Here is a 15,387-nt window from a genome sequence, read left to right as displayed (position 1 = left end):
GGTGACAGACGGCTCTCTGCAATTCCGCAAGGAGGTGCTCCGCATTCCCTAAGCAGGAAGAATTTGACAGGCCTTGATCGGGCTCACCCACTGATGCCACTCCATCACAACAGAGCCCCGGGTGGCGTTGCCAATGGCAGCATGGCACCTACTCCACCTGTCATCACCAAGGCAACGGGCAAAAGTCATAACAACGAGCCGAAGAAGATCAAGACCAGGCGCTGTATTAAAACTGTTCAAGATGTTGGCCTGAAAACCAGCAGTCAACAGGACAACATAAACAGTGGCCAAAACCATGACAACGGTTGTCAACCCCAGGTAAAGCATACAATGCAGTCAAAGCAGGAGCAGGATATGGGGTGTGTGCTGGAACCCCTAAACATCTACCAGATCCCTGAGAACCTCCGACTGGAGGCCCTGCATGTTGCTGAGGAGATCAGACTCACCAGTCTCTGCTGTAACAGTGTCCTCAGTGGCAATGCCAGCGCTTCAGACCGCGCAGGCAGTTCTACGAGCAGCCTCAGCCCTGTGGACCTCAGGACCCCGTCCGCACTGCGTGCTCTGCCCTTCCTCAACACCCCCACTCCACCCATTGCCTCTGCTGTCCCTGTCCCTCCAGAGACAGCCAAACACCAGGCAACCAATCAGAGACGGTTCGTCAGTAGACTGCCACGCCTCAAGAAGACAGCTTCACTTAGTGTGGCCACTGCTGTGACAGGTGAGCAGTGAAGTCAGTAAAGTTAGATACATATCCCTAACCCCCTCTTACACATACACATTTACTCACACACACTGATCGTATTGTATGATATAGTTTTGGTTGCAACACAAGAATAGGATCTACAAATCAAACTTAATTACGCATGAGTGCAGGCCCAAGGAGCACATCCAGACCATCTCATACAGTCGTGACAACTTAACATTACTCAAACATCAGTCCATAGCATAATTTACCATGGCAGTGTAGAGAGACAAACAGATTTGACCTTTGACCTCCCAGAGCCGTGGAGTGTCTGGCAGGGAAGGAGGAAGTGAGGGAGTGTAAGGAGGTGAAGAAGAGAGTGATAGTGGAGAAGCAAACAAGCAACACCCAGCAGATCAGGGAGCTCCCAGAGCTGGCCAAACTGCCCCGTGTCCTGTCCCGAGGAGGCCTTCCTGCAGGCCTTCAGGCTGCTCAGAGACGATGACTGGTGGGAGTATAGCCAAAATAGGCTAGGCTAACACATTAAATATATGCAAATTATAAGGTATAGCTATGATAGGCTACTTTAACATATTTACTTGAGACAAAATAAAGGTTTTTAGCTAAGATACAGTCTGAAACAATGACATATTTGTGTTGAAAGAGTGTCTTTTATAGAAGACAGTCTACCCTATGCAAGGTCTTTACACTTTAGAGCTAAGCTGGAGAAAGTCAAGTATATGCTCCTCTGCGTTTTGTGTGTGCTGTTTCTGCAGGGAGCAGAAGATTGAGGCCCTGATCTCCATCAGGTCTCTGTCCCAGCACCACGCTGAGGTGCTGCTGCCCAGGCTGCATGATGTGTGTCTGGTCGTCTACCACGAGGTCAGAGGCTCTCTGCTGGAAAACAAGCTAGAGTTCATGTTGCATTTGTTCTGTTCCAGACCAGATAGAGAATGTGTATTCAAAAGACTTAGTTATGCTGCACAGTTTCAATAAGCTTACTCGTCTTGGTGCCACTACTATGTATGATCATGTTGGGCCTGGACTCACTTTTGTAGACAGTATGAGAGCATCGTTACAAACATTCTTTGTGTTCTATGTATTTCATCACAGTTTGTAACATTTTGTCATTCTACCTTTCTCAACACACCCAGGTGAAGAACCTGCGCTCCATGGTTTCCCGTGCTGCCATGGTGACGCTGGCCCACCTGCACGCTCACTTGGGGCGAGGCATGGACACGGAGGCCGAGGACACAGCCCAGACACTGCTGCCGAAAGCTGGAGAGGCCAGCGGCTTCATCAGGGAGGACATGGAGCTGGCACTGGGGTACATGGTGCTCAACGTCACCCCTCTCGCAGCATGAACGCCCTCATCAACACAGGACTCAGGTGAGGGGACCAAAGAACCCTGATGAGCCTTTACTTCAGACTTACTTCAGAAGTTTATTGGTTCTCTGTGGTACTGATGATTTTGAAAAATGTGCTTTTCAATCACCTTGTTGCTCTCATTCACTCTCAAGCAGCTCTACAGCCCCCAACCAGCTACAGCATTCCAACATCTATTTTTACAGAATTTGTATATTGTTTCTTTTTCACATCTTTCAGTTTCCTTTTTCTGAAACAAGTTGAAAATAAAGAGGGGAAAGATTAGTGCCTTTTTCTGACTCATTTGGCTCAACATCGCTAATAATAAACTGTGCCACTGGTGTGCTGTTGTGCACATGTAGCCTAGTATTGCAGTCTTACAAAACGTTTAGTATGATACATTTTTTGCTGCAGAGCCTGTTCGTAAATAAAGTGAATATCCTCATTTGATGTCACCTTAATCATCTAAAACTGATAAAAAGGTCATACCTTTACCTGTGACAACAATGTTACATGGTGCAATAGCAAGCTTTCTGGGCTCACATCGACAAAGTCAGAAATGTGTAACATGCCGGCTCAAGCATGATACATAGAGGGCCACACGCAGATGATAAGTAAATAAAGTATATTTATTGAAGAATATTGTAGCGAAGAGTAAGAAAGTCAGTATAATAGAGTGTAAAATAAAACTAGTGCCAGTCAGCGTCTAGGGGGTATGTACAGCGAAACAGAAAACAAAAGCCAACATCGGGAGAAGAGAGCCCTCAGCATGGGGAGAGCAGGCTTCTTATCCACACACAAATCAAGGGTGATCTCACACACCTGGGCCCTAGTCACCTGCCACAGAGAGAGGGAGACAGAGCACAGGCACAGAAGTGGCTGGGGCCAAAGAGACCCACCAGGGTCGTCACAAATGCCATTATCCGTATTCTAAGTCAGTGTATTACCAAAATGATTTTGAAACGCTTTTAGTGGATTATGAGCCACTGGGGCCATGGGCACATACACAAAAATGCCCCCACAATTAAGCTATTGGGGACCAGGAGCATGCTCCCCGTGAATAATAATAAAAAAAAAAAATAGGGCTGTCAAAATAACTGATTAATTTTGATTAATTAATTTGAGAATGTATGGTCTTACTTCCATGTCTGTACACCACGTAGGTCCAGTGTGTAGGTTAGCGCTTTGAATCAGGTTACGATTTTATTCACGCTGCTAGGCAGCCTGGATTCCATGGACTTTGGTTCCTTCATTGAGGTGGAAACAATCACAGAACGGAGGCGGGACAGCAAGACGATGACGACACACCGAAGCCGTTATGAGCTACGTACAGACGCATTTGATAGACATTCGTAGGCCCAATAAATAGCTGTGGGCATTTGTAAACCACGTTTCAAATATGAGAAAATGAATGTGTAGTTCCCAGACCGGGGTTTGACGTTAGCTATGTTACATGCCATTTAAATCATGCTTTTGCCTTCAACACATCCGTCATTCCGTGTCAAATCAGACAAAATCCAGGAAAATGGTTGCAGCTACGACTCTGATTTTCCTCAAAGTTTGTCTACACAATGTTTAAATAATAATAATACGTTTATTTTATATAGCACCTTTCTCAAACCCAAGATCGCTTTACATAGTAGGAAGGCAGGGAAACACAATAACAAACAAACAAAACAATACAACAGAGACAAAGACAGGGAAACACAAAAACAAACAAAACAATACAACAAAGACAAGTTATCTGTATGGAGGTATTGGGTGTGAAGGAGAAGTGATCATTAAACAGAAAGGTCTTGAGATGTGCTTTGAAGAAAGGAAGAGAAGGACAGGCACGAAGAGGTTGGGGGAGGGAGTTCCAGAGTTTGGGGGCCAAGGCACTGAAGGACCTGGACAGTCTGGAGCGGGGGATAGCCAAGAGGTTTTGGTCAGAGGATCTGAGTGAGCGGGAAGGAGTGTCAAGGGGTCAGGAGGTCGCAGATGTAGGGGGGAGCAAGGTTGTGGAGGGCTTTTAAGGTGAGTACTTTGCATTTGATCCGGGACAGAACTGGTAGCCAATGGAGTTGATGGAAAATGGGGGTGATGTGTGCTGATCGTCTGGTATGGGTGAGGAGCCTGGCTGCAGAGTTTTGAATATAATGTCTTTAAATTAAATAATGTAACATCCCAGGTATTTTTGTTTTTCACACCGTGTTTTACCTACTAGGAAATATTGGTGACGTTACACTCCAAACCCAAACTAGTTGTCATTACTAGAAAATTGTGTGGAAACCGATTGCCTTAAACCATTTTAGTTTTTACAAACATAAAACTAAACAGGTTTAGTTGTGTCAACTAACAACCTTATGTTGATGCTGTAGACAAATTGAGCTTACATTAGTAGTCTTTACTCAAAATCTTTAGTTCACTTAAATTATTGTTTCAGAAGTTGCAGTTGTATAAAATAACTAGTATAGGCCTAGGTTAAAATGCATGTTAAAAAGCTCATTAAAATATAAAATATGAAGTTCTGTAGATAGGCCTATTGTTTTTTTTTTTTATTTTAAGATTAGGCTACTGTATTAATTTACCTTGTTTTATTAAAAATTGAAGAGAAATTCATCACAATGTATAGGAATGCCTTTTATTATTGATAAAACATGAACAAACAAGATTTAAACTTATAAATATTCCACATCCACTGTAGATGAAGAACCTATAAATAAAAACATAAGAAAACAAACTTTTAGTTCATGTTCATTTCTAGCCTGACGAGCCAGACCCACATTAAGATGTAGGGTCTAGGCACTCAACCGTTCGCAGTGCTCAGTCCGAGGGGCGGGATAATCAGTTGTCTTTCAAATTCCCTCCGCACGCAATAGGACAGCGGCAGCGCTATGAGTCCCATGCGTTTCCCACCAGCGAGCTAGTTGGTTAGTTCAAATGTTTGCCAACTTAATAAAAGCTTAACTCGTGTCACACTGTTCGCCAACAGCAACATCCATCTTATTTGTTTTCAAGTAGCAGGGAATTCAAGCCAAACCGTTGCAACTCTGCCATCAATCATTATGTTAAGCCCACCTAACGACTCTATAAACGATTTCATTGGCCTGATTAAGTTTCGATTTCTGGAGCTCACAAGCCAACGGAGAGTTGCTAGACTCTAGGGGCGCGTCTAGATTTCTAGGCTAGTTCATTTACTTAGTTGGAATAAAAGTTTGCTATTCACCTTATTCACAAGACAAACATGGGGCTTAGCTTTGCCCACATTGTCTCCAAACTTCCGATTGAGCAGTACATCCATTGCGATACATTGAGATAGCAGAGCTCTATCGAGATTACTGGCATCATATATTATGGGTCATCCTAAAGTTAGGAACGTTTATTTAGGATTTTGGTGACTGAAGACATTTCTGTTATACAGCTTTCCTATCTGAAGTTAGGAAAAAACTGACTCTGGAGCGGCTGTTCTGTAAGTTAGCCTCTCTATCCTCTTCTGCCGTGTTATCCCAATGAAGCTAACTAGATGTAGCTAGCCGACCGGAAGTTTAAAGACAACGTGAAATTTAAAAAAAAAAATGGGCGGGGCTGAATAAGGTGAATATCACCTATGAATGCAACAAATAAGTAATAAGTGAATGGACATCGGCTAACATTAGCCAAAAGCTAACCAACATGTGCTGCTATTGTTAGCTAAAACTGTCTACAGACAGAATCACCAATTTCAATGATAAAGTCTGAATTAAACTAAGTAGCACCAAGACAAGTATATTTACACGAAAACATATGTGACATTGTTATAATCTGCCATACACACCCATTGGAAGGTAGCTACCATCAGCTAACTGTCCGGAAGACTCCTAGCATGCTAACAACGAAGCTAATGTTACCTTAGTTTTCTCAGGTTGTTAATCACGTAAACAAACATTTAGCTAACTATTGGTCGAACTGAACATAATTTTCGGTTATCAGAATTTACATTTTTCAACAAGTTCATCAGAAAGTTCACCTACCATTTAATGTAGTAGCAGAGCCCGTTGTCACAGCAGCAAGACACATGGTCATGGAGTCATGTGTCTGTGTGGACTGAGAAGCAGGAGGAACGGTTGATGGGCAGAATTTTTATTAGACCCCTCCTCCTCTGCCTTGCAAAAACATAACATTTATCGTTGTCTCTGCTTAACATGATCAGTGCAGTATATTTCACTTAAATAGTACAATCTAAACTGACATTATTATAATATTGGAAATCGACCACGTCTTAATCTTTCTGTAACAAATTGGAAAATACCCACTGAGGGAATAGCTAACATGCTAACATAGCTGGTTAACATTAGTTAGCCAGGACTCCACTGCTATAAGTGATCTAGTGTGGTGCCAAATACTTGTCTGGCATTAAATAATCTGTTGACAGACTGACCAATTAAAGTAGTCTGTTATTTTCACTGTTCAAATAATGGCCATAATAATCTGTGATATGACCTAATATGCTGAGTAAATAAATTCAAAAGTGCTTCGGGAAGAAGTTTGCAGTGCTCAGTCCGAGGGGCGGGATAATCAGTTGTCTTTCAAATTCCCTCCGCACGCAATAGGACAGCGGCAGCGCTATGAGTCCCATGCGTTTCCCACCAGCGGAGCTAGTTGGTTAGTTCAAATGTTTGCCAACTTAATAAAAGCTTAACTCGTGTCACACTGTTCGCCAACAGCAACATCCATCTTATTTGTTTTCAAGTAGCAGGGAATTCAAGCCAAACCGTTGCAACTCTGCCATCAATCATTATGTTAAGCCCACCTAACGACTCTATAAACGATTTCATTGGCCTGATTAAGTTTCGATTTCTGGAGCTCACAAGCCAACGGAGAGTTGCTAGACTCTAGGGGCGCGTCTAGATTTCTAGGCTAGTTCATTTACTTAGTTGGAATAAAAGTTTGCTATTCACCTTATTCCGCGCACAAACATGGGGGCGCTAGCTTTGCCCACATTGTCTCCAAACTTCCGATTGAGCAGTACATCCATTGCGATACATTGAGATAGCAGAGCTCTATCGAGATTACTGGCATCATATATTATGGGTCATCCTAAAGTTAGGAACGTTTATTTAGGATTTTGGTGACTGAAGACATTTCTGTTATACAGCTTTCCTATCTGAAGTTAGGAAAAAACTGACTCTGGAGCGGCTGTTCTGTAAGTTAGCCTCTCTATCCTCTTCTGCCGTGTTATCCCAATGAAGCTAACTAGACGTAGCTAGTCAACCGGAAGTTTAAAGACAACGGAAATTTAAAAAAAAAAAATGGGGGGCTGAATAAGGTGAATATCACCTATGAATGCAACAAATAAGTAATAAGTGAATGGACATCGGCTAACATTAGCCAAAAGCTAACCAACATGTGCTGCTATTGTTAGCTAAAACTGTCTACAGACAGAATCACCAATTTCAATGATAAAGTCTGAATTAAACTAAGTAGCACCAAGACAAGTATATTTACACGAAAACATATGTGACATTGTTATAATCTGCCATACACACCCATTGGAAGGTAGCTACCATCAGCTAACTGTCCGAAGACTCCTAGCATGCTAACAACGAAGCTAATGTTACCTTTAGTTTTCTCAGGTTGTTAATCACGTAAACAAACATTTAGCTAACTATTGGTCGAACTGAACATAATTTTCGGTTATCAGAATTTACATTTTTCAACAAGTTCATCAGAAAGTTCACCTACCATTTAATGTAGTAGCAGAGCCCGTTGTCACAGCAGCAAGACACATGGTCATGGAGTCATGTGTCTGTGTGGACTGAGAAGCAGGAGGAACGGTTGATGGGCAGAATTTTTATTAGACCCCTCCTCCTCTGCCTTGCTAAAACATAACATTTATCGTTGTCTCTGCTTAACATGATCAGTGCAGTATATTTCACTTAAATAGTACAATCTAAACTGACATTATTATAATATTGGAAATCGACCACGTCTTAATCTTTCTGTAACAAATTGGAAAATACCCACTGAGGGAATAGCTAACATGCTAACATAGCTGGTTAACATTAGTTAGCCAGGACTCCACTGCTATAAGTGATCTAGTGTGGTGCCAAATACTTGTCTGGCATTAAATAATCTGTTGACAGACTGACCAATTAAAGTAGTCTGTTATTTTCACTGTTCAAATAATGGCCATAATAATCTGTGATATGACCTAATATGCTGAGTAAATAAATTCAAAAGTGCTTCGGGAAGAAGTTTTTTTTTTTTTTTTTCACATACAAGGCATTTCAGGCGACAGATAAAACCTAGGGGACACAATGAAAATAGATTAACACTCCCCTCAATGTCAACACTATTTCTTTGCATTGAATTTGATGTGCGACTTTAGAGTTGACGAACTCAGGTGATATGCAAATTTCTTGCTGCAGACATTGCAGATGACTTTATTTTAATCAACACTTTATTTTTATCAACACAATCAGGCTGTTTTTTTAAAAGTAAATGTTCCAATCAATGATCTAGGCAGCACATTTTCTTCTCTCTCCTTCATTTTACAGTCTAATGGTTACTGACTAGAACGGCTTTTTTCTCAAATTAATTCATCTAAATTAATCAGTTATTTTGACAGCCCTACTGTCGACTAATTGATGTTTTATTGAATTGAACACTATTTGCTTTTAATTCGGGTTATAAATGTTTTGCTGGTAGCTAACATTTGTAGCAAACATGTGGTGTAAGGTAACTGTTAGCCTTGTTAGGTGCATTCCCAGCAAACAAAATAAAGTCCGGACGACGTCCCCTCCTCGACATTGGGTTCCCGCAGACATTTTTTGGGACATCTAAAGTCCTCTGTTCTGCCCCAATTCGGCCGTGTGTGTGGTTCTGAAAATAAAACAGATAATGACTTGGTTAGATAAACCACTGCCTATTTAGAGCATGTTACATGCATCACGTAATGTTATCGGAAGGAATGCACATTGTAAGCTACACCAAGCATCGCATCAGCTAACATGGATTTGATAAAATCCATTCCCTAGTTTGTATACATTAACGTTAAACTCAAAATGTAAGTGCTACATAATTCATATATCTGCAGTGAACCTACTTTGTTCATATACACACAACTTCATAAACTGGGTTGCTGTAGACTAAGGTAGGCTAATGAGCTGCTAACCTGCTAGAGGTTAGCTCATTAAATAACCTGCTAAAGGTTAGAAGCTAGCTGCTAACCTGCTAAAGGTGAGCTAGCATAATTGCTACGTTAGGTAGATACAGTAGATACTTTATTCATCCCCAGAGGAAAATTACAGAACGTTTATACATTAACATTGGACAACTTGTTATTCAGTTATTGAAAACTTTATCAGCTACATACACAGCCAAACATGTTACTTTCATCAGTGGTCACCAATGGTGTACTTTGTCTGAATGCTGTGTAGCTGAACCTGAGCTGAACTCAATGTTGCTACGTAATGACGTGTAAGATGTGAAGTCGCACATGGATGTGGATGTCTCCTTCCTGCAGGCTGCAGCCAGAGCGCTTTCCCACGGCCTCGCGTGCACTTAGCAATCAAACGTCCCCTTGATGTCCCCGGTATAACATTATTGTCGGGCCCTCACAAGGACGTCCTTGGGATGCTTTTGAAATGACCCAATGCAGACGACACCGAGGGACTTCACGGAAACGTCCCCAAAAGGTCCGACACTGGACATCACATAGGACAGGGGTGGCGAACCTCTTTGCCTCCTCTCGTGCGGCTCGCGGCTGCTCAACTGATGTTCTCACTTCTCCTTGAATTTAGAGTTTTTTTTAAAATAGCCTATTATTTCTGGTAAATGAAAATGCTTTTCATAAGTTGATAGTACTGCCAATAGTTAGGCTGCAATGTTTAAATTAAAATAATGTTACCGTCATGTTATGGATAGGAATCTAGCCCAAAAAGAAGCAGACTTTGTTTCTTTAGCCAGGTGTAATGATACTGTTGCAATTAGGAAAACCCTGACGCTAAGCGTAAATAGAAAGAGGAACACAGACATTCAAAAGGAGGATTCATATTTTTGTAGGCTAGCATAGCCTTTCTGGTTAACTCATTGAATGCCAAGCTGTTTTCGGAAGCTTTGTCCTAGAGTGCCAGCAATCTAGACCATTGTTGATGATTTTTGTACAGCCACAGCATATTCTGTGTTATAGCTATGAACACATACAATGGCTCGTTTAAAAGGTGAGACTTTAAGCTCTCAGTGGGTGCAAACCGTGTATTTATACACGCCTCTGTTCATGAGAAATCCCAAGCTAAACAGTGGCTAGTTTTCATCAAAATCGCTGTTTTTTTTTCTAGAAATGGAGATAAAGCGTCTTTCATGAAATATAAAGTGTTGCCATAGACAGTAAAAGATATGGACAGAGTCATTACGTAGACGTCAATTGAGGCGGGTGAAGCAAATTTCAACCGTTTCCTGTTGGTCGACAAGGCTTTCTGCACAGGCTCAGGGAACGTAAATGTAAGTTACGTAGGCACGTAGTCTGACTCGTGTAACTCTTGTGATAGCTGCACCGAGAGATTGGGTATCAGGGTTCCCGCGGGGTCTTAAAAAGTCTTAAAAAGCCTAAAATTCAGAACTTTACATTTAAGGCCTTAAAACGTCTTAAAAACGGCCAGATTTTCATTCCGAGGTCTTAAAATTAATTGAGTCAGGTCTAAAAAATATTTTACCATCGTTCATTTCCAGAAACGCTGGCTGCATAAAGTTATTGCAAAGTAGCAAAAAGGTATTGAGTCGTAGCTTGCAAAGCAGAGCTCTAGCGTCTTTGCTACCATTGTAACAAAACCAGCAGAATGCTCAGAACATTGGTTCAGTGTGTTGTAGTTCTTTCTGGGGGGATATTGGTGTCGGCATCAGCCTACGCGAGTGATAAATCTACAAATCCGGTGATAAATGCAATACCTGCCCGCAAAATACGTCTGCGTCTCCTCAGAATTTGTTAAAGTTCGGCTACGTGTGGAAAATGGGAAAGTGTAGGCCTACTTTCAACGAGACATGGCTACTGTAGATCAAGTGATGCCAGTAACGCTTTACTCTATTTTGACCACTTTTTTCCTGAACGAGTCTAACAGGCTACTATTTCTAGCAATCAGATTAAAGTTAATTATCCTAGTCACTGTGCGTTAGGCCTACTATTTTTGTCATTTACCTTAGGAAAATGTATATTCTTTGCTTTTTTCTTGTCTCTGGGATTAACGCTCACGTTTTCAGCATGATGACTCACGTGTAATACCATGCAGCAACACAAACATAAACAACAATAGAGGGAGGAGAGAGATGCGCATTTTAGCTATACAGTCATTATTTTGAGTTTGTGTCCACTTAACATGATAACATTAAGGTACGTTGTACACTCTGTGCTGGTGACAAAGTGCTGTCTAGCTAGACATACCAAGTCTCCCGAAGTTCTGGGAGTCTCCTGATAGCGGCTTCCTGACGCCCGCAAATTAGATAAAATCTCCCGGAATCTAGAACGAACAAGAGTGCGCAAGCCAGACCGGGAATTCAAATGTGCGTGTGCAGAGTTTAGCGCGCACACGACGGAGAGGGAGAGAGAGAGGAGTGGTGCGTGTGTGCCTAAAGCGCAACCAAGACAGAGAGCACCCTGGCCTGTTTTGCTAAATCAACCAATCAATTTTCAGTGTAGGTGGGCTTTTATCTTTTTTCTCCCAAACTAAATTAATCAGTTTAGTGTATCTAGGAACAGGAGCGTCATGGCAGAGTCAGTGGCCCCCAAAAAGGAACATTTAAGACCCATTTCACATCAGACTACACAAAAGTGTACCCTTGTCTCATAAGAGTAAAACATAATGATAGTCTTGCACACTGCACTGTTTGTAGCATTGCCCATGGCTGCAAAAGACTTGTTGAGGTGAGTTTAACAAGTGTCATTTAATTTGCTATTATTCAGGCATATACTAGATGGCTAGTTGCCAAGGCTACATGAAAAGCCTTTTCTTTGCAAACACCACGCTCTCCCGTTTGTTCTCTTTTTGAAAATGAAAAGCCCAAACCAAAATCTACATATTTTATCATCACAATTTCTATCTGACTAGATATTATTTGGGTTGGGATGTCTGCTATAGCCTACATTGTTGACATTACTGTTAAAATGCATTTCAAATAAAGTGAGTATTGGCAAAACCGGTTGTCATTTTTATGTTGAGGCGGCGGGGGGTGTTGTCGGCAGCTGCTGAAAGTAACTAATAAAGTAACTTGTAATCCAACTCAGTTGCTTTACTGATTACTTGATTTTAAAGGTAAACTATGCAGTATTGGCAATTTCCTAACTGTTTTCTCGGTTTTTGCTTCTTTTTCGCTGGCTCTGTCATGACGAATGTCTGAGAAACTCCATCGCTACCTTTTTCTAGCTGGTGCCTGGCGTGTATGTGTATTTGAATGCAGTAAAGCAATTTGTTACACTCGTTATACTTTCTGACACTGAGACCGTCGGCCCGCCGGCCCACATTTGCAAATGTGTTTTTTTTTTCGCTCACAGGCGCTAGGGGGAAGCGAGACGGCCACCATTCAACCCGAAAAAAGTCATATAACCATTCCAATGACTCTGAAGCTGTTAAATTAAGGTAAATTAAGCTAAAAAAATTGCATATTAAGCTAAAAAACCTGCATAGTGTGCCTTTAAAAGTAACTAAGTTACTTTATAAAGGAGTAATCAGATTACTTTTTCAAGGTAACTGTGGCAACACTGGCTAGATCACAGCGATGTCTGCTGTTGGTTACAAGTGGTACCCAGCTCCGGTTACGAGGCTCGCTGCAAACTTTGCAAAAAAAAATATTCAATTAGGGACTCTGGGTGTGAAGGCGCTGGGGTCACAAGCCAGAGCATGCAGAGAAACATAAGCTATAGCCGCAAAATGCAAACTGTTTATCAGCACTAGCCGCTAACATCATTCGAAAGCTCCGGTTTCGCTCTTTCAAGTGACGTCTGTGCGACTTGTGGAGATAAGTACTCTGTGAGCAATTCAACAGAGAATAATGGAAGTGAATTTGGACGCATATTAATACTATATATTTTTAGGAGGGCTTTTGATCATCTTTGGGTGGTTTCAGCTCCCCCAAAATACTGTAAGCCTAACGACGTCCTTGACAAGGCTCATACACATACCCCACCCACACAGTGCAGAGTGTCCACCCAAAACACACTTTCACACCCAGTTTCAACTCCAGTCTCATTTTTGACTTTCTTGATGAAATCTATTCTATTTGAGGGCTAGTTTGTTTTAGATTATTTTCATTTTGGGTTTAAGGTTTAGGGCATTTGGTACGTGACACGGATATTTTTCCTTGAGTATACTACAAGTGAGCAAATTAAAAATCAGTTGGGTTGTAGATGTTGGGTGTGGAAGGTTACTAGTTTGATTGCTTTATCTGTAAATTAAATGAATGCTTTTTCAACGACTTTTCAATGATTTTTTCAGAATTTCTTTTTAAGAATTTGATTTTAATATTTTTTGGTAATGCGTTGTGTAGGTTGTGGTGATTTTGTCTGGACATGTCTAGGCATGATAATGATAATACTTGTGTGTGTGTACTGGTTTATTGAGGAAGCCAACATTTAATGGAAGTCATGAGACTGGACTGTCAAAGGCTAAGAATGAAAGTAAACAAGACAGGGCCTGGGGGAGAAAGGTGCTTACCAGAAGGGCAGAAATAGAAAGGGCTAGCAAAAGAGGAAAGGCAGGGACCTTACACATAGAACCAAATCAAAATGTACCCTGCCTGGCAACAGATTACACATAGAACCTGGACACATGTATTCTGCCCAGCAACACACATTTTTTAATGTTTATATGAGGAGGAGTTTCCACCAATATCTCAGGTCCCAAAACGTTCTGATTGGCTAGAAGGGGCCTGGTGACGTTCCTGGGGATAGGAACGCCTCCCAGGCCCCTGAGAGCATAAAAGAGAGAGCTCAGGCACACTCAGATCGGATCTCATCGGGGTAGCAGCTGCCACTCATCACTCTATTGCCTGACGATCAGTCCTGACGCTGTTTGGATTGTATTATCACTGCAATACGGTGAATAAAGGATCAACAGTCTTCAGCTTCTCTCGTCTTGGTGTTCTCCTTCGGGTCTTTGACATCAGAGTGCTAGTTGGATTGGAGGTTCGGGAAAGTGGATAGTTTTCCACCACAAGGTCTTAAATTTCAATCTTTATGGTCTTAAAATGTCTTAAAAAGGTCTTAAATTTGACTTACTGAAACCTGCAAGAACCCTGGGGTATGTAGCCACTCACTTCGTTACCACCATGTCTACATTACTGTTCTAAATGTCCTAGTTGTTCGTAGATAAATGTGATTTAATATAAACAGCACTCGCCACATTCATAGCCTAGGCTACTGTCAATCCATCAAAACTTCGCTGAAATGTTGTGCTCCGATGCTTTCGTTCTTATCCAGAGAATACGGTTATTTTGCTCCTGTGCGACGCTTTCACCCGCTTTGGTTGTATGCTTATTACGTCACTATAGCATTGATTTCGGAAAAAAGTTTATTACTCAGCCGGTAAGTCAGTTACGAGGTTATGACGCCAATCACACAATGTTGTATTACTCCGAAAATAAAAAAAAAGTTAATATAAAGGCTTAAAACACTTCAGCTGTAATGTTATTTGATGTCAAAGTGGCGCCAAAATGTAATGGGGTTCAATGGGGATAGCTAGGTGAACTGGTCTACTATTTAGCCTCAGATCCGCCATAGTGTCTACGCTCTTCGAACGTTCGCCTGCCCCCTTGAGTGTTGCCTGTAAACTTTCCGGGAAGTGGTCAGCGAGACCTGGCGAGACTGCCACCTAGTGATAGACCCACGGAAATGGCCTGGTTTTGACCTGACGTGCATGCGTCACTGATTCGACCCAAAGCGAGTTATGATAAAATGAGTTAAAATGTCCAGATAAAATGTCCAGATTGTGCTTTTTCATGAGTTTTCGATCGTCATATATTTCATTTCCATTCATCACAGAGTTCCCAAAATCACATATAAGGTGTGTTAGAGTGTCTAGTTTCGTAATTAAAATAAAATGTAATATTACGTTTTTGGCACTCAACGCATGGCACTCAATGAGTTAACTCATTGAATGCCAAGCTGTTTTCGGAAGCTTTGTCCTAGAGTGCCAGCAATCTAGACCATTGTTGATTTTTGTACAGCCATAGCATATTCTGTGTTATAGCTATGAACACATACAATGGCTCGTTTGAAAGGTGAGACTTTAAGCTCTCAGTGGGTGCAAACCGTGTATTTCTACACACTTCTGTTCCTGAGAAATCACAAGCTAAACAGTGGCTAGTTTTAATCAAAATCGTTTTTTTTTTCT

General features: G+C 41.5%; 2 long non-coding RNA genes across 2 annotated transcripts; one reads left to right on the top strand and one right to left on the bottom strand.

The window, feature by feature from the left end:
* The first annotated feature begins 1,131 nt into the window (after window positions 1-1,131).
* On the top strand, window positions 1,132-1,865 carry LOC125298563. Its single transcript, XR_007194221.1, has 3 exons — window positions 1,132-1,190; window positions 1,459-1,564; window positions 1,837-1,865. It is a non-coding gene; the product is annotated as an uncharacterized LOC125298563 (long non-coding RNA).
* A 2,800-nt stretch (window positions 1,866-4,665) lies between these two features.
* Window positions 4,666-7,963, bottom strand: LOC125298567. The gene is made up of 3 exons (XR_007194226.1): window positions 7,751-7,963; window positions 6,040-6,171; window positions 4,666-4,742 (listed from the first exon to the last, which is right to left on the bottom strand). It is a non-coding gene; the product is annotated as an uncharacterized LOC125298567 (long non-coding RNA).
* Window positions 7,964-15,387: the final 7,424 nt, after the last annotated feature.

The sequence above is a fragment of the Alosa alosa genome, chromosome 7 (genome assembly GCF_017589495.1).
Source record: "Alosa alosa isolate M-15738 ecotype Scorff River chromosome 7, AALO_Geno_1.1, whole genome shotgun sequence".
Taxonomy (NCBI): Eukaryota; Metazoa; Chordata; class Actinopteri; order Clupeiformes; family Clupeidae; genus Alosa; species Alosa alosa.
The sequence above is the reverse complement of the archived record's forward strand: the minus strand, read 5'-3'. Positions and strand labels throughout refer to the sequence as shown.